Below are 20,163 nucleotides of genomic sequence, written 5' to 3' on the forward strand. Positions count from 1 at the left end.
GAAGCAATCAAGTCCCAGTTTGAAGCAGGTATTTTTTCAGTTTGCAAACAAGAATTCTGGCTATTTCTGTGCCTAACAATAGAAGCACCTTGAAAGGAAACATCTTAGAAATATTTTAGAAATTAGTTGGCAAAGAAGCCACTCTAAACTCAAAAGTTTAAGTCCACCATTATATCATATAACTAGGAATGAGAAAAACAAGCCACAGACAGAGTTTTTTATTACACTAGTCAGCGCAAATCAAATCCCCTTCAAGTATTTCATGCTCTTGTTTGAAGGTCATCACATTCCCTCTCAGTCTCTAACTTTATTTTTAATATTTGAATCCACTCATTTTCCTCTTTAAATTGTTGAATGGGTTTGATTTATCACAGAAATCTCAATTCTTTCTGGGAATGTGAGTTTATCCTCTTTTCATTCTAGGATGCTTGGAGAAGAAAATCAAAATACATCTCTGAAGCACAATCTAGCATTCCTTCTGGCCTTATTCTAGCTTTGCAGTATGAGGAGTGTTTCAACACTTATATTATTTCTTCTTATATCTTCTGATTTCCTTATGGTAGGAGAGAGGACTTGGACAAATCTTCATCTTTTTGTTCCAGAAGACTGGAAGGCCAAAGAAGCCTCCTTTCTATTTAGCTATCTGTTGCTGAGTGAACCTTAGAAGAGAAAAGGAAGTATTGGGAAGGAGAATCTCCCAAAGGATTTTGATGTCAAACTAGACACAATGTTAGTTAAGGGATACAGTATCAAATATCTTCATATTCCACAAAATCACTGGTTCAACCAAACTTGGCAATGTTAAGTGCACTTGTATAAAGTGTTTTCTGATTTTATTAACACATTGTGGTAGGCATTAGCACTGTTCACAATCTGGGACAATGGCTGGAGTACACTTTCCTACTTACTGTCAGCCCCCACTGTGGCCAGATGACTTGCTTTTACCAATGAAATATGAGTGGAAGTGATATCCACCAAGGCAGAAGCTCTAAGGGGCTAGCAGATCTTGGTCACATTATGATTTCCTCTGCCACAGAGCCTGGCAAAATTATAGATATTAGATACTTTGTCAACCTAACCTACCAGAGAAGTATGATAACAACATGGAAACAGCATTCCCAGAAAGTCCACAGTGATCAGAATGAAAAAATAAATTTGTAGTTTTACACTGCTTGAATTTTGTGGTTGTTGTATAAATCAAGATTCTTCAAGGAAACAAAGCCAATAGGATGTCTATGAAGAGACTTACTTTAAGGAACCGGCTCATGCAGTTGTGGGATCTGGCAAGTCCAAAATCTGAAGGGCAGGCTGGCAGGTTGGAGATCCAGGTAAGAGTTGATATTAGATCCTTGGGTCTAAATCCACAGGGCAGGCTAGCAGGGTGGAAACTCAGGCAGGATTTCAATTCAAGTGGAGAGGTAGAATTCCATTTTCTCCAAGAACCCTCAGTTTTTGCTCTTAAGGCCTTCAATTGATTGGATGAGATCTGCCACAGGATGGAGGATAATCTGCTTTACTTAGAGTCAACTGTTGCTAATACTACTTACATCTACAAAATACCTTCAAAGCAACATCTGGAGTAGTGTTTAATAAAAAAACTTGGCACCATAACCTAGCCAAGTTGACATGTAAAATGAACTATATAGTTGATTCTGCTGCTGCTGCTGCTGCTGCTGCTGCTAAGTCGCGTCAGTCGTGTCCGACTCTTTGCGACTCCATAGACGGCAGCCCACCAGGCTCCTCCGTCCCTGGGAGTCTCCAGGCAAGGATACTGGAGTGGGTTGCCATTTCCTCCTCCAGTGCATGAAAGTGAAGTCGCTCAGTCGTGTCCGACTCTTCGCGACCCCGTGGGCTGCCGCCCACCAGGCTCCTCCGTCCATGGGGTTTCCCAGGCAAGAGTACTGAAGTGGGGTGCCATTGCCTTCTCCGATAGTTGTTTCTACTGTACTGTAATTCAGCTCAAACTGACTGAGAAAGCATTTGTTGTAGAACTCTTAGAAATTACAAAACAATATCTAAAAATAACAATCACTTTTATTTTATTATAAAGATCGATATAAACATTTCACTGTACTTTCTTTCAATCATTTTCCTATACAACAAAAATTTTTCTTCCACATTTGAAAAATTAGTAGAAGGCATTTTACAGTGCATTAATGAATCCTTTGGTACCTGAATAGTTTATATGAATAGAAAGCAATCCAGTGTTATATGACCTTTGCTAACATCTAATGTATTAATAAAAATAAAAATTTCAATAGATATATGAAAAAAAAAGATATATGCATATCACTTGCAGAACCAATAATATTCATTTAACACATTTAGTTTTTCCAACATTTAGCCCTTGATTGCAAATTCAGCCAAATCTGCTAGTCACAAAATATACAAATTAAATGTTCTATATTATTCTAAATATTTTAATCAACTTTTCTCACAGAGAAAATCCTCACATTATTATAATCATAAAGCCAAAAGACAGTTACCTTGAAACCATTTAAAAGTGCTAAATATATTGTAAAGTAATTAGCCCCCAACTAAAGTTAAAAAAAAAAGTGCTAAATACAGTGAATTTCAATTTATTTTTCTACTATCATTTTTTTTTATTCTGACTCTGATTTCTTATTCTTCCAAGAGCTACAGTGTTATTTTGTGTGCCTAAAGAGAGAGTTTGAATTGGAGCAGAAGATGATAAGTAAAGATTTAGGACTAGGGACCAAGTCTTGGGTGTATCTTCCAAGAAGATTCTACCTACATTTATTAGCTGGCTAAGCTGGTCCTGTTTATAGATCTCATGCATTATACAGTCTATTAGAATTTTCAACTGTAATCAGTCCTACAGTTTTTAATCTGTGTGTGTGTGTGGGCAGGGGAGGTGCACAAGTTTTATTATAATCATTACTTTATAATATAGCCTGGTAATGTCTACCTTAAAACAATTGTTCTCAGTTTTTTATATTACACATTAGATATAAGCCTTTTTTGCAACTGCTGCTTCTGAGAGGGTCCTGTTCAGCTAAATTCAAAGGCCATTTCTCAATTATTTCACTGGAATTGTATTTTTTTTCTTTTTATCAACTACTGAGACCTACAATGTTATATCGTAAGTTGTTTTCATGTCTATAAACTTTTGAAACATGATTGTCATGTTAAATTTCTGCATAAATTTCTGTGGTAAGAGTATAGCGTAGTTTTAACAAATTTTATGTGTATCACAAAACAGGTGATGTTCTATGGTGTTTCTTTGCTAACAATTTTCAACACACCTTTTGAAATTTGTTGGAATCTTCCCGACCAAGGGATCAAATCCACATCTCCTGCATTGATGGGAGGACTCTTTACCACCTGGGCCACCTGAAAAGTCTATCACTAAAATGAAAATGATTAAAAATGAGAGAAAAATATTCAGATTTAAATAATTAGATTTATACATAACTGAAAACTAACTTCAAGATATGGAAAAAATTTAAATTCTCCTCTAAAGCTAAACATTTTAGAAAGTAATAAGGAAACCATCAAAAAGAAATATTTAGAACTTGATTAGATCTAAAATTGATCTAGAAGGGAAAATGAGCAAAACAGACAGTACAGCACATTTTTCAAATGAAACCTAGCAGTATTAAAATATTGTCTTAAGTATACAAATTAAAACCGTCTGGAAATGGTAAGGGAAAGAAAAATAGACCAATCACTAAGGCGCATTAAAATTTTATATAAAAGATGGATTTTTCAATAAATAGCTTTGGGACAAATATCTAGATATTTGGGGATAAATGAGCAGATTATATTGTTACCTCATGGCTTACACTAAAACAAATTCCAGGAAGGATAAAATTAAATGTATTTTTAATGAAGCAATAAAAGTGCTACAAGATGTTATTAAATATTTGTATCTTGGAGAAGGACATGACTTTCTCAGTATTTTATATCTAGCAACAAATGCAGAAATCATAAAGGGGAATATTAATGTTTTAACATAAACATTTATAAAAACTTAAAATTTTCTAAAAATAACAATTGAAAGTTAAAGGTTTAATCTTCAAAAGTGTCAAGGTCATAAAAGACAAGGAATGACAGGGGTGGGGGGTGCCACAAATGGAAAGGAACCAAAGAGATACAACTCAGTGCAAAGACATTAATAAAAAATGGAAAAATCCAAATGAAATCTGTACTTTAATAGAATTGTACCAACGTTAAGCTCTTGGTTTTGATAACTGTTCTGTGGTTTTAAGACAACAAAGGGAAAGCTGACATAGGGTATATGGGAATTCTCTGTATTATTTTTACAACTACTCTGTAAATCTAAACAGAAAAGGTTGGGAGAAAAACACTGAAAGCAAACGACAAAGTGTGAAAATTATTGATAATTTTAAATGAGTTATGAAAGACTAGGATCATTAATGTAAAAAGATCTCCTTTAGAACCTAAATGTCCATCAACAGATAAATAGATGAAGAAGATGTGGTATATATACACAAAAGAATACTATTCAACCATAAAAATGAAAGAAATTTTGCCATTTGTAGCAACATGGATGGACTTGGAGGGCATTATGCTAAATTAAATAAGTTAGAGAAAGTCTAATACTGTAAGATCTCACTTATGTGTAGAATCTAAAAGATAAAACAAACATGAAAATAATAAAAGAGAAGCAGACTCATAGAGAACAAGCTAGTGGTTACCAGTGGGGAAGGGGAGAGGGGCAACTTAGGGGCAGAGGAATAGAAGGTACAAACTACCGGATGTAAGTTGTAAGACAGGCTCAGGATTTATTTCACAACTTGGGGAATATAGTCAATATTTTATTTAACTATAAATGGAGTTTAACCTTTAAAGATTGTGAATCACAATGTTATACACTTGAAACTTACATAATATCACTGTATCAACTATACTTCAGATAAACTCCAGTAAGTCTGTATTCAAAAGGAATACCATAATAGAGAAATGATTCAATGAAACCAACAAATACAGCACATAAAAAATATAAATAAATAATAAACATATTAAAATGTGAAAGTGTTAGTTTCTCAGTCATGTCCGACTCTTTGGGACCTCCTACGCTATAGCCTACCAGGTTCCTCTGTCCATGGAATTCTCCAGGCAAGAATATTAGAGTGGGTAGCCATTCCCTTCTCCAGGGGATCATCTCAACCCAAGGATCAAACTCAGGTTTCCTCCATCGCAGGAAGATTCCTTACAGTCTGAGCCACCAGAGAAGCCAAAAAATAAAAAATAAAATTGGGTCTTTGATGGTTCAGACGGTAAGGAATTTGCCTGCAATGCAGGAGATGCAGGTTCAATTCCTGGGTCAGGAAGATCCCCTGGAGAAGGGAATGGCTACCCACTCCAGTATTGCCTGGAGTATTCTTGCCTGGAGATTCCTATGGACAGAGGAGCCTACTGGGCTAGAGTTCACGGGGTCCCAAAAGTCAGACGTGACTGAGTGACAAAGCACACACACCCATGTTAAAATATTTCATCTCAAGTAAATGCCATTATTAAATACCATTTCATCCATAAAATTGGCAGATGTTTTAAAATCTGAATATCCAGTCTAAATAAATAAATATCCAGTCTTAGTAGGATGTGGCGGTGGTTTAGTTGCTAAGTATATGGCTTATAGCTTCTAAATACCTTCTAATATAAGACTAATAAAATAAATCATGGCTGATTCCTAAATGGGAAATTAGACTATCATTAAAAGTGATATGCAGAGTAAAAATTAAGGATAGAAAATATTAATACTATTTTGATATGTAAAAATTGATATTAAGAATATCTTTACCTTCATTTTTGTTTTCCTGAAGAAAAGCTTTAACTTTTTATTTTTAAATTTAAAATTAATAGAATATTACAGGCAGGAATATAAGAGAAACAAATCCTCTGCAAAAAAGACTGGAAAATAGAGGGAAAAAAGCAAAAAAAAATTGTCAGCTAAGTTGAGAAAGGGCAGAAGTAGGTGGATTAGGGTGATTCAGAAGTGGTCCTTGACTGGAGAGTATGCCAGGCATGGTGGATGCCTGATAACTGATATGTATTAGGAGGAAACACAGATGAAAGATGTCAGGCTATATAAGTAAGCAAGTAACTGGGAGTGTTTGACACAAGGCTTTTCACAACGTGACCAATAACTGATAGACATTTTTAAAAAGTATTAACATCATTGACTTCATCACTGTCATAATTATTAAAATCAAATTGAGGCCCAGAGAGATTAATTGACTTGTTCCAGACCACCCAACTAGAAAACAATTCGTGCTCTAATTTGAATTCTAATCTACTCAACGCCAAGGCCTTTATCTCCTGGACCCATTTAGGAAATTTGGGGCAATAGGACCCCAGCATCAGAATGCAAAAAAATGAAGTGTTGCCACTCCACCCAGTTTGGGGATCCAGAATTGCTGTTCCAACACATTTTTTTTTAAATAGCAATTTCTCAGATGGTGTTTAGGTGATGCTAGTGGTGAAGGTTGATGCTAAAGCTGAAGCTCCAACACTCTGGCCACCTAATAGTAGGAAAACACCCTGATGCTGGGAATGATTGAAGGCAAAAAGAGAAGAGGATGTCAAGGGTGAGATGGTTAGATAGCATTACCAACTCAATAGACATGAATTTGAGCAAACTCTGGGAGGGAGCAAAAGACAGTGAACTCTACTCTTTGCTCTGTGGTGACCTAAATGAGAAGGAAATCCAAAAACAGAGGGAATATGTGTAAACTTAGAGCTGATTCATTTTGCTATACAGCAGAAACTAACACAACATTGTAAAGCAACTATACGCCAATAAAAATTAATTTAAAAAATAAATAAAAGCTTACAAAAGTATATTCTATTTTATCAGAGATTTCACTCTTTCCAGCTCAGCTGGACCATTTAAGATGTTTCCATCCCCACAATCCCCACATTGTGAAATCTGAAAAGATATTTCCTTATCTCCTTCCATTTGCTCTCTCAAACTCCTGAGTTTGCTGTTCTCCTAGTACTTTTAGTTTGAGACAATAATTAGGATTTCCTCTGCAGTCTGTCTCTTCTAGTTCAATAATTTTTACTCTACGCTTAAATTCTACATTCCCGGTCACTGTGACTATCCACTTGGATTTTGACAATAATGACTGCAAAATCCATCACCCTTGTTCTCTTTTCAACTTATAGTCCACTACCTCCATGTCTTTTTTTAACGTTTATTTATTTATTTTATTTTCGGCAGTGCTGGGTCTTAGTTACTGCCCAGGCTTTTCTCCAGTTGTGGAGAGCAGAGGCTACTTTTAATTGCAATGAGCAGGCTTCTCATTGCAGTGGCTTCTCTTGCTGTGGAGCGCGGGCTCTAGGGTGCATGGACTTCTAGAACATAGGTGCAGTATTTGTGGCGCCTGGGGCTTAGTTGTCCTGAGGCACATGGGATCTTCCCAGATCAAAGATCGAACTCATGTCTCCTGCATTGGCAGGTGGAATGTTTACCACTGAACCACCAGGGGAGCCCTCTTGAGATCTTCATTCTGATTTATTTGCTTTTTGCTTGGAGTTCTTACATAAATATTCTTTCAGTGGGATAGATAAATAGCAGATATTCTTTGGTATCTTGAATATCTTGGACATTTTTTTTTCTTATCCATACGATTAAATGTTATATTTGGTTGCCATCCTTTTTGCTAACTAACTGTTCTGTACCTGCTACCACCCACCACTTTCTAGCTTCCAGTGTTTCATATGAGAATCAGATGCTGATTTGATTCTTTTTTCTACTTTCTTGCATCACCACTATCTAAAATTCAGTGGGTATTTTCCATTTTCATAATAAATTGTTAATTTATTTATTGTTTTTCTTCAATTATTTTGTTTTCTTCTTTGGAAAACCTTTTTTAACATACTAGCTATCCTGGCTCTATTCTCCAAGACTCTTTTTCTTAATAATGTCCATCTCTTGCGTTTTGTGTGGGTATTTTGAGATACAGGTTTCACCCACTACCAGAAAGTAGAGAGTTCCTATGAAACTTTTCAGAGGTAGACATGACATGAAATGACGAGAATCCCCCACTTTTTAAATATTCCTTTATGCCATTTTGTTTCTATGAAAGACCTACATTAGTATAGTAACAGCTTTTTTCATAAAAGTGAAAATTCTTTGAATTTCTTCTGGTTGGAGAAAACAGGTACTAGTGTAGATCTTTCTTGAAAGTAAAGTGGTGGGAACAGAAACTATCAGAAAGCAGAGCAATACCTGTATTTATACCAAGCCCTATCTAGGGTCTCAGCTATGACCCCTCCCTTTTTTTCTTCTGACTAAATGCTTTTTAGTTCCCCAGTCATGTTTACAAATGTAAACAGGTTGAGATTGGCTTTTTTTTTTTTTTTTTTTGGTATTTGACTCTTTATAGGTGATCTTTTGGGCTTCCCAGGTAGTGCTAGTGGTAAAGAATCCTCCTGCAAATGCAGGAGATGCAAGAGACGTGAGTTCAACTCCTGGGTCAGGAAGATCCCCTGGAGGAGGGCATGACAACTCACTCCAGTATTCTTCCTTGGAGAATCCCCATGGGCAAAGCAGCCTCGTGGGCTACAGTTTATATGGTCGCAAAGAGTCAAACATGACTGAAGCGACCTGGTACACACACAGGTGATTTTTACATTAAAATAAAAATATTGTCTAATTTCTCTTCAGTGTTGTTCCTCTGGGAGCCATCTATTCTGTGTCTTCTGTTTGTACTTTCTTTGTCTGCTGACTCTATTTGCCTGATCGGTGGATCTAAGGTCCAACTGTTTAGGTGCCATAAGTGACATCAGCCCTTTTGCTGGCAAGAAGCACAGAGGTCTCTACACATGTGCCCTGGGCCACACAAATGGCACAGAAGAAACCCACTCTGCTTTACCATCTCCCAAACTACCAGGCTGGAAAGAGCTGGCAGATTGCAGCTGGCGTTTGCCCAGCTTCAGGGGAAGGGGAGATCATTCACTTGTGGGACTTTGCCAAAGCTCTTAATACTCAAAACATGATCCTTGGGCTAGCAGTAACAAATTGAAAATAAAAAAATGTTAGACCAGGAGCTGGTTAGTGAAACTCAGTGATGCCCAACATGTTTGACAATTACTCCCACCAATCAGATCGGACAGAGTCATCATTAGAGTTTTGTGTTATGCCCCAGCACACATGTATACACTTGTCAGAGGGTATTATTTCTCGTTGAATTCAATCTGCCTACAATGATGACTAATAATATAGCATACCATTAGTAATTGCTTGCCATGCAGGAGATGCAGGTTTGCTCCCTGGGGAAGGAAATGGCAACCCACTCCAGTATTCCTGCCTGGGAAATCCCATGGACAGAGGATCCTGGTGGGCTATAGACTATGGAGTTGCAAATGAGTCGTACATGACTTAGCAACTAAACAACAACAACGAAGGCAACAGTGTATTCAAGGAACCCCAGGATTATAAAATCATCATGTTTCACATATAATTTGAGATTCAGAATCGCAGTAATACTTTCCAATGTTTGTAGGATTATGGGATTTATAATATCATATAGTTTTTTGTAATGAACAGATTCTTGGAAAACCAACTTATAAAGCTTAGTCATTATTTCTGAAATGCACTTTAACTCAAGAACCCAACTAAATTTTCATCAATGATTGCCTTCAAATATTAAAAGAACTAGAATTTTAATAGGCTTAAAGCATCTTATGGAATTGAAATTGAGCTGAAAGGCACACAACTAAAAGGTCAAAGGTCTAAAAATCGATGAAATTTTCCAAAATATATTCACAAAGTTCTTCCTTCCTTCAATCTTATAGTTAGACATTATAAAGCTCTCCATTGTTCTGCTTTTTCTTCTCCACAGAAAGGGCCATTTAATGATACACTTTAATTCATTTTGTTTTAAGATATTTTTAAAAGTCAAATTTGGGTCCTTTTTTCTATGTCAATGTTAAGTAATCTAATATCTTTCATCCAATGATATACACTAGTCATGTACGGATATGAGAGTTGGATCACAAAGGGTGAGAGCTGAAGAATTAATGCTTTGAACTGTGGTACTGGAGAAGATTTTTGAGAGTCATTTGGACTGCAAGGAGATCAAACCTGCCAGCCCTAAAGGAAATCAATGCTGAATATTCATTGAAAGGACTGATACTGAAGCTGAAGCTTCGACAGTTTGGCCACTTGATGCGAAGAGCCAACTCACTGGGAAAGACCTTGATGCTGGGAAACATTGAAGGCAAAAGGAGAAGGGGGAGGCAGAGGATGAGATGATTTGATAGCATCACTGACTCAATGGACATGAATTTGAGCAAACTCCAGGAGATTGTGGAGGAGAGGGGAACCTGCCATGCTGCAGTCCAGGGGGTCGCAAAGAGTTGGATATGACTTAGTGACTGAACAACAACAGCAACAAATGTAAGTAATGTGTTTGGTAATAGGATGTGGGATCTGCTAGAATTGGAGCCTTTTGTAGTTTTCATAGACAAATGCAAAATGTCCCAGGATTACAAGAGCCCACACAAGGATGATAAAATACCAGATAAAGCCTAAAAGAAGATTTTTAGTCTTCACTCTGCCTATCTCTCTTGATATTGTCCCAATCATTATTTTTCATGGGATTTGAATTGTTTTGGTGATGGCAAAGGGACGATTATAAGCAATTTGAACATGCTGTGGCTAAGTCGCTTCAGTCGTGTCCGACTCTGTGCGACCCCACAGACGGCAGCCCACCAGGCTCCGCCGTCCCTAGGATTCTCCAGGCAAGAACACTGGAGTGGGTTGCCAGTTCCTTCTCCAGTGCATGAAAGTGAAAAGTGAAAGTGAAGTCGCTTAGTCGTGTCCGACTCTTAGCGACCCCACGGACTGTAGCCTACCAGGCTCCTCTGTCCATGGGATTTTCCAGGCAAGAGGACTGGAGTGGGGTGCCATTGCCTTCTCCGAATTTGAACATAAACAACATCTAAATAAAAATAAGTTAATTTAAAAAAAATTCAAACTAAATGTGCTACATTTTTCTGCCTTCTCCCATGAAACTGGTATGTAAACATTTCCTAATGTTTCTCAAGCCACCCTAGTCCTTCATTTCCTGCATACCATGTGACCTAAGAAAGACATTTAGCAGAGCTCCTCTTGGCAGTAAAACATGATGTCTTTGCATTCTCCATATGATCCCTTAAACCATGGGACAATTAGTACCAGAACATTCCATGGTCTTTGCAGTACTCAAAAGCAAGTGTACCAGAGAACACTCGGCGCACAAGCAGCATCACACCGCATTTTAGTCCCTGATTCTCTGGATATGTCTGACTCTTTAGGTACAGATATCATAGCTTCCACGGGTGGAAAATAAGAAAAAATAGGAAGACAGGAAGGCAAGTTTGGTGACGTAACCTTTCTCCATATCTCTAAGCATAAAATTTCTCTCTCTTTTGTTATATGGAAATAGATGCCTCAGGCAAAGCCACACCACACTTTACTTAGCCTACTTCTCTCTTCTGCTCCTCTATTACTGACCTTCAGGGTCTAGACACATTTCCTTGCCTTCAAATTTATTTCCTGTTTCTACTTTTCTCAGTCTCTATACTCCCTATGCTGCATTTATTCAAGGTGAGCCCTCAGTCTATATTTTCTAAAGTACTGAAGCTGGGAAAACCTATAGAATGTATCTGAGTCCAGATTCTTCTTCTTACTATGAGAAATTTGTAGTCCAGAGAGGAAATTTCATTTCACAAGACCGTACTTTAGCCAGCACTACTTCCTGGATCTTCTAACTTTCATCCAATTTCTTTTTCTACCATCCTCATGCCTTGTCATAATGCAAAAAAATATGACTTAACATATGCTCTATCATGCAAAAATAATTTGTAACTATAATTTTATAATTTTTTTAAAGTAAGATTTAGGGATCTCACTCTCAGGCTCCCACTTCCATCCCCCAAAAGGCTAGTATAGAAGTAATTGGAGAGAAAAGTACCCCTCTGATCTTCAATATTTATTGACATTTAGAAAAATCTGACCCAGAAGAAAGATGTCTTTTCTCAGGAGCACAATCAGTTTAGTCATTTGAACTCAACAGATACTTTGGAAGGCTTACCTCAACCATCAAGTTCATGCACATTGGAGATATGGACAGAAAGCAAGCAACTTGAAAAGGGACAATTCTCTTTGAGAATTCAACTTCTGTTCACGTAAAAGACATTACCTCACAAATAGGAGCTGGTTTCCTGCTTTCTGTTAATAAGGGAAGCCAGTGAAGTCCTTGGGGATGAGAAAGAATGAGTGGAAGAGTTCTCTGGCAAGGCTACCTAAGGGATTTGGCTTCTCCATAGTGAAAATAGGCCTCAACTCAATAAATTATGCAGACTGAGACCGCCTGAGTCTCAGCCTTCCTTGATGGAGTCATGTGGGAAAGGACAGACGCCTAGACATCAGAAATCAGGTGGCTGCCTTTGTAACCCCTACTTTAAAAACCGCTAAGAGCAACACCTGCAGTAGACTCGAATGTAAAGCTGTGGGACACCAGTCAAATTGACTTCAGCAATCATAGAGAGCAGACATTTTGACTAGTTGAAAATGATTGATGACTTCAAATAGCATCACCATTTGGAAAAATGCTAGTTCTTGTTAATCAGAAAGCACTGTTTAAAAAGTGGCTTGCAAGAGGAGAGATTCAGTGGCCTATAAGTTTGCATGTATTATGCATGAATTCTAAAGTCATAAACCTTCTCTGGGACTCTAAGGGGTGAGGGTTGGGGTGGGGACCCTCCTTTCAAAGGTTTCTGGTGTCTCAGTTTGTAGTTAAGGAATATTAAAGAAGCACAATAAATAAAACCATGAGCTAATATCAGTTCAGTGGCTAGTCATAATCAAGAAAGACAATAAATATTTTAGGTTTCGGGGAGAATTCAAAACTCCGAAACAATGGACCAAAAAAATGTCAACTGTAGTAAGAATTGATGTAAAGTCATGCAGTTTGGCTCTCAACGTTCATTGTTTAACTACAGCTTGAAGAAGTCTTAGCCAGTGGAGTCTCTATTTCTTGGATAGAAGTAAAATTTCTACAAGAGAAGAAGCAGTTATTTCCATTTTTATTCTTGAACTTCTGTAAACCCTACCTCATGCATTGCAATGATGTTTTTTTAAAGAGGCTCTAGTGGTAAAGAACATGCCTGTCAATGCAGGGAACATAAGAGACACGAGTTCAATCCTTGGGGCATGAAGATCCCCTGCAGGAGGGCATGGCAACCCGCTCCAGGATTCTTGCCTGGAGAATCCCACGGACAGAGAAGTCTGGTAGGCTACAGTCCACAGGGTAGCAAAGAGTTGGACATGACTGAAGTGACTTAGCACACACAACATTTTACACATATTCCCAATATTCCTGTAGGCAGTATTATTTCTATTCCCATTTTGTAGAGCGGGAACGGACACTAGAACGTTAGACAGTTTGGTTGAGATTACACAGGGAGTAGATGGCACAGCTGGAATTCAACCCAAGCAGACCTCTGCTAGAGCTTGTAACTGGAAAGCAATAATTTTAGTATCAAATTTAAAAAAGCAGTTATATGAGGAACAGTAGAAACGATTGAAACATTGTATTTTGCTTAAAATAATGGGAAGAATTATCACCATTTTCTTCAACCATTTGAAAAGATACCACATGAAAGAAGAAATTGTTTCAGGATGCAGAACCAGAATCAGTGAGTAAAAGTGACAGAAGCCCAGATTCTGAGTGAAGGTGATTCTTACGGCAATTTGGCTCATCAACAAAGAATGATGGACTATCATGACAAATAGTGATGTTAGCAAATGGTTTCAACTAGAGATTATTGTTAGGTTCTCAGAGAATTATGTGAAAGTGTTAGTCGTTCAGTCATGTCCAACTCTTTGCAAACCCATGGACTGTAGCCCACCAGGCTCCTCTGTCCATGGAATTCTGTAGGCAAGAATACCTGAGTGGATTGCCATTTCCTTCTCCAGGGGATCTTCCCGACTCAGGGATCAAACCTGGCCCCCCTGAATTGCAGGCAGATTCCTTACCATCTAAGCTACCAGGGAGGTAAAGGAAATTCAGGCATAAGACATTTTAATATTAGAGTTGATGAAAAAAAAGGGGAGGGAGATACTTTTAAAGTATAATTTATGATAGATGATTCCTAAGCTTTCTGGTTGAGCAAACTTTCAGTTGACTACCCAAATGTTTCTTCTATATACTGCTTCCTTTTTAAACATATAGATACTTTAACATCAGGATGAATATCTGTACCAAGGAAAACAATTGGGAGGAAAATAAAAAACACTACAGTCATTAAATAAATACCCTCTCCCTAACCATAGACTCATCTTGTTGCGGGGTGAGTCCTAAGGAGCAAAGGATAGTGGAATCTTTTACCCAAAACTTACAAGGAGGCAGGAAATATCAGGGTTAGGAGGAATACAGATATCAGTCCTAATTAGGAACCTGCACTTGAGAATGAATTCTCAATGGGTTTTGAAAATCTTGGAATCAGAAGGGGACAAAACTGGAGGCAGTGATGGAGAGAAGGGCTAGCCAAGAGATGAGCAAGAAAGATTGGATTCAGAGGAAACAGAGAAGAGAACTAAGGACTACTGGTTTTCTAAGTGGGGCTTTTTCTGTGTGCAGCTACATGAGAAATTACAGCATTTCTGGACAATGAGTCAGATTACTAGTGTTGTCTTTGGCTTTTTTTGTCCAAAAGAAGGGAGTAAACCTGAAATAAGAGATCTAGTAGGGGCTTCTAAAATGATGAATCAATTAATTTATGTTATTTGTTTTGCAACCAATTTGAGGCATTACAAGAGATATGAATGCAACTCAGCCTCCTTTGCTCACCCCCTTCCTTTTTTTTCTGCAATATATATATAAATTATTCTAAAATATATGGAATTAAAATTAATAAACAGAAATCTCAATTAAATAGAGTCAGGAGATTGGAAGGGCGAGCTCTCATGCCCTGAGACAATGGCAAAGCACAACAAAAGAAAGGACTCCTGTCCTGGCCAATAAACTCAGCCAATAAAAAGCCAGACTAGTTGTTTACTCCCAACTTCTTTTTCCCCTCTATAAAAGAGTCCTCCTTCCCTTGCCCTGTAGTATTTGTATGTGGCTCATCATAATCACAGATCTTGAATTTACAATTCTCTGCTGATCCTGAATAAATTTGCCTTTGCTAGAGAAACATCTGGCAGTCAGTTTGTTTTAGGTCTGGAAGTCCCAATTTTTTATTTTTAAATTAAATCCACATTGAGACCCATCAATAAGATTGGCAAAAAAATATATATATATATTATTGTTAAGAATCATTCTCCCCCATGCCCAGAGTGGTATAACGATATCCAGCATTGAATCCCAGAAAAAGAAGAAATGAGCTAATTCTAGTTCTCAGTCCATTGAGATCACCCTTATTAATAATTCTAAGTCCCAGTACCCATATGAAAGTGTGGAGCTCTGCAGCATGCCCATTATTCCATGAGGAGAAACATGAGAAACTGCCCAAAGCTCCTAAAGCTTAGTGCCCAAGTGCCATAGGGTGGTGCCCTCCAGTACCTTTTGCGTGGGAAGTCTACAGTAGAAATTAAACACAGACAGCAATATTTTTTCAATCATTATTGCTTCCTGCCTGCCTTTCCTCTTCTTTTCCTTCTGTATTATCTAATTTCAAAAAAGAACTTATAATACCTTAATAAAAAAAAAAACAATGTAGCAAGACCAAACTTCTTTAAACCAGAGGAAAGGGCAAAAGACTTGTTATGAAGGATTGGGTATGAATGAGGCATTTGAATACAAGTGGGCTTCCAAGGAGGCGCAGTGGTAAAGAATCTGCCTGCCAATGCAGGAGATGCAACAGACACAGGTGCGATCCCTGCGTCAGGAAGATCCCCTGGAGGAGGGCATGGCAACCCACTGCAGTATTCTTGCCTGGAGAATCCCATGGACAGAGGAGCCTGGTAGGCTACAGTCCATGGGGTCACAAAAAGTTGGACACGACTTAGTGACTGAGCAACAACAATAACAACAGATACATATAATGCCCATATTGCAAGTTCTTGGTATATGCTGGTGATGATGATGAACAATGGGGACAGGTGACCAGAGAGGCAGGCACGGGGCTGGGTTAGGGATTTTCTTTTCCGTATAATTGAATATAGGAGATGGAGGAAAAGTCAGAAGGAGCAGTCAGAGACAACTTAGAACTCTCAAGCATTTGTAACTGGGAGAATGATGGTACCATTTATAAAATCAGGGCTACCAGCCAGTGGCAAATTGAAGTTTGAAAGGGAACAGAAAACAACTATGGAGACATGGTACATCCCACCTTTCCAACACAAATACTTAGTGCCATCCAGCAGAACTCAGAGCTCCAGGAAAAAGCCAGCAGTCCAGCCTTCTGTGACCTTATGGTCTTAGGACTCCAGCTCTTCACTACTCAAAATATGGTCTCAGGACTAGCAGTATGTAAGCTGTTTAGAAGCTTGTTAGAAATGGAATATCCTGGCTTCTCTGCAGGCTAACTGAATCAGAATCTGCATTTTAACAAGATTCCATGATGATTAGTATGCAAAATACGTTTAAACAGCCCCTGCTCCAGACTACATTGCAAACAGAAAGAGGGCAATGTCAGTTAATTGGATGGCAGAATCTCAATGATTTACTCATTAGACTGTAATCTGATTAAAGGAATTTTGTTTGTTGACTATATGAATAAATTAAAGAATCATAACAGAGTCTCATTCTGCCTCAGTTTGTTCTATTTTCACTTTATAGATCTGAAGAAGAGACTACAAATAGGGGATGTTATATTGTTGGAACTACAACCATTTTGGAGCTAAAAGAGTTATGTGTTTAAATTCCACAAAATAATAAAAATTATCACGAAGTGATGGCATTTTCCCTCATTAAGAGAAGATGGCTTGGCTCTTAGCATTATGTTCAGGTTTTGAAATAAAAACCCTTGAATTCAATTACTCAAACCATATGTTATATTTTACTTAGAAAATTTGCCATTGTAAACCATACAGTTTTCTTTCAAATGCTTCAGGTACAATATATACTAGAGCTCTATATAAAGCAAATTTCTTTGACATTGGTAATTTAGAAAACATTTTTATTAAAATGCCACACCAAAACATCTGGAATGTCAAAGTCATTGTGGAAGTATTTATTTTTGTTGTCACAGCAAATCACCTCTCTTACATATTCTGCAATGCATTCAACTTTGATTCATAAAGATTACTTCAGAAACAGTTCATGTTTTTCCTCCTGCATAAGGAGAATAGAAAAAAATTAATATGGATACTAACTGCTTGAACTAGATTTGGGAGGACATATTGGATTAATCAATATGAAGCTATCACTTCATATTTTGCTTTAAAGAGTGAAAAATCATTATCCATATTTATCTCCTACATAACTGAATCCCTAATTCACTCATTCATTAAGTCAAGAGATATTTATTAAATACCTACTATGTGGAAGTGTCCTAGATCCTGAGCATTGGGCTCTAAAGATGCAATGAAGAGCTGGGAAACACATATTAACTTCCCCCAGGTAGCTTGCAGAAATTTCACAGATAATGTACAATGACATATGTGAGAAATATACATGATGCAATGAGACTGAAGGATTTGCAGTCACACTCCTTGCATGGTTAGTTTGAAGCCATTCTCACATCACTTCAACTTCATTTGGAAGGCATGGGATTGGGTGGGGTGAAATAGAACTTTATTCAAGTCCAATAACTGTCTCCATAGAGATGATCTCTGTAAAATGCCTCTCCCACCTTCCAATTTTGAAATATTACTGAGAAATTTGTTGAACTGAGAATCACAAAGCTGATTCGCAACTATTACTTTGCAGATCTGCATAGGTAATCAACACCTCACTCAGGAATGTGAGGGCACTTAGAATTTCTTGTTCTCAGACTTTGGTTATCAGTCAACACTAGAACAAAAGAATATCAGGACAGCATTCTGTTAAATAGGCAGAGCTTATGGCTTTGTATACATTTAAAAAGGAAATAAATGCTGTTCATCATTTTCATCAGAGTATACTTAGTATCTTATTTTATATATTGCAATTACATCCATAGTGTCTTCTAGGACCTTTTAAAAAGTCTGAGTGCTGACCATATGCCAGTTGAGAAACAAGAACTGACATACATCTTGCACTGTATTGTGGAAGGAGGGCAGTAAATATTGTGTTGGCCAAAAATTCGTTCGGGTTTTTCTGTACCATCTTATGGGAAAAGATCTTAATAAATAAACATATGTGTACTACAAGCGATAAGCAATTTAAAGAGAAAAAAGTAAAGCACATTTAGGGATTGAAAGTGATGGAGGGAAAAGGGTTGCTTTTCATACTGAGTGGTTAGGCAAAATTGCCATGAAAATACACTACTTGAGTAAGAACTTGAATAAACTGAAGGAGGAAATCATGAAGATAACTTGAGGAGGAGCCTTCCCGGCAAGACAAAATGCCTGAAGTGGGAAGATGTCTGATGAGTTCAAGAAGACTAGCATGTCTTTCACTGAGTAACCTAGAAAAGACATAGTAATAAAAGATGAGTCAAAGAGGTGATTGGAAACCAGATTAAACAGAACCTGGTAAAGCCTGGTTAAAACTTTGAATCTTATTCTGAGGAAAATGGAAATTCTTAGAATGTTATGATCAGAAACATAACTTCAAACATAATGATTGAATTTTTTAAAGGATTCTCCTGGGTGCTGCTTTGACAATTAACTGAAGAGGGTAAACTCTGTAGCAGGAAGACCGATTAAATGATAATCCACCTGAGAGGTAGTGTACTTGGGTAATGGCTGTGGAAATGGTGAAAAATGATTAGATTCTGGACATATTTTGAAGACAGAACTGTCAGGATTTGTTGATGGATATTGTAATAGGCTGAATAATAACCACCCCAAAATATCAGATCCTCGTCTCTGGTTCCTAGACATGTTACTTTTTTGGAAAAAGAGTCTGCATAGGTATAATTATTGGTTGAGATTTTGAGTTTTATTTGGTGATGGAACAGGTTACCTGCCTCCTCTCAGTAGGAAAGATACTGGGGGGAGAGAGGGCGGGTGAAACATTTGGGGCATACGCCTCATGGTCTAGACACTGAGTGGGGCTTGGTTGAAAGATAAAAATTCCCACCCAGTCAAAAGATGCTGGGTGGGAGGCTAGCTGAAAGATGCCAGGGAAATTGCCTACCCAGTGAAAAGGTATTGGGTAAGGGGGCTTGACTGGGAAAAAATTGAGAAATACCTGGGACTCAGCTGAAAGAGGCCAAGGTCACCCTGTTGTAGGGGACTAAATGGTCTTGGCTGAGTGGTTAAATAAGAGGCTGATCTGACACTTTTCCTCCATATGATGCCATTATAGAATTTGTCAGTATAAAAGTGAGGAGAATATATGAGAGTTTTGCTCTCAAGAAAAGGGGAAAAACTCCTCCTGGCCGCTCTCGGTTTTCTCAAGTGACTGAGAAATTTACGGGAGTGGTAGAGGCCTAGTCCTCATACTGTGCAGTGGTCCCATAGGGAAACCCACTCATTAACCAAAATGCTTGTTTGTCTGGGGGCTGCACATTAGAACTGGCCATTCAGTGACCTGAGCAGCCACGGTGGTCTTAGATTGCTGGAGGCAAAATCTGAGACACGTAAGACAAGTTGAAACAACTCTGGGGTGACTCCTGGAGGAGTTAAGCTCACAGGCCGCACATGGGCCCACTACGCAAGTTCATAGTGATTTTTATCCCTGACAAATTCAGCTTAAAATGGGAAACAAAATCTCTTGAAAACAGAAACAAAGGGGTGTCAGAAAGCCAGCCTCTGACTAACACTGCAGCCAGATCCATGTACAATATATACAGAGCTCATACTTGCAAGTACCTAATTAATTGCAGAAATTGTACTAAAAGAGATCTCAACCTAAAATGGCCAAATTGGGGTTCTTTTGATATTCTAAAATTGATATTTTTGTGCACACAATCAGAAAAGGCTGGCCGTGCTTACTTTGACTGGTATCTAGAAGCTTCTAAAAGAGGAAATGATAGAGTAACTTCTTCACAGGAAATCAACAAGAAATTGCTTGAAACTATATCAGAACTAAAAAAGGCTGCTAGCACTGACTCTGCCAGGTCACAGGTCTAATGGAACTGGGAAGTCAC

At 37.9% G+C, this 20,163-nt stretch overlaps 1 long non-coding RNA gene across 1 annotated transcript; it reads right to left on the bottom strand.

The window, feature by feature from the left end:
* Positions 1 to 202: 202 nt before the first annotated feature.
* On the bottom strand, positions 203 to 16,501 carry LOC145527267 (uncharacterized). Its single transcript, XR_014069603.1, has 4 exons — positions 16,315 to 16,501; positions 3,267 to 3,369; positions 1,250 to 1,486; positions 203 to 659 (listed from the first exon to the last, which is right to left on the bottom strand). It is a non-coding gene; the product is annotated as an uncharacterized LOC145527267 (long non-coding RNA).
* Positions 16,502 to 20,163: the final 3,662 nt, after the last annotated feature.

The sequence above is a fragment of the Giraffa tippelskirchi genome, chromosome 11, assembly GCF_054371585.1.
Source record: "Giraffa tippelskirchi isolate mGirTip1 chromosome 11, T2T-mGirTip1v1.2.pri, whole genome shotgun sequence".
In the NCBI taxonomy this organism is placed as follows: Eukaryota; Metazoa; Chordata; class Mammalia; order Artiodactyla; family Giraffidae; genus Giraffa; species Giraffa tippelskirchi.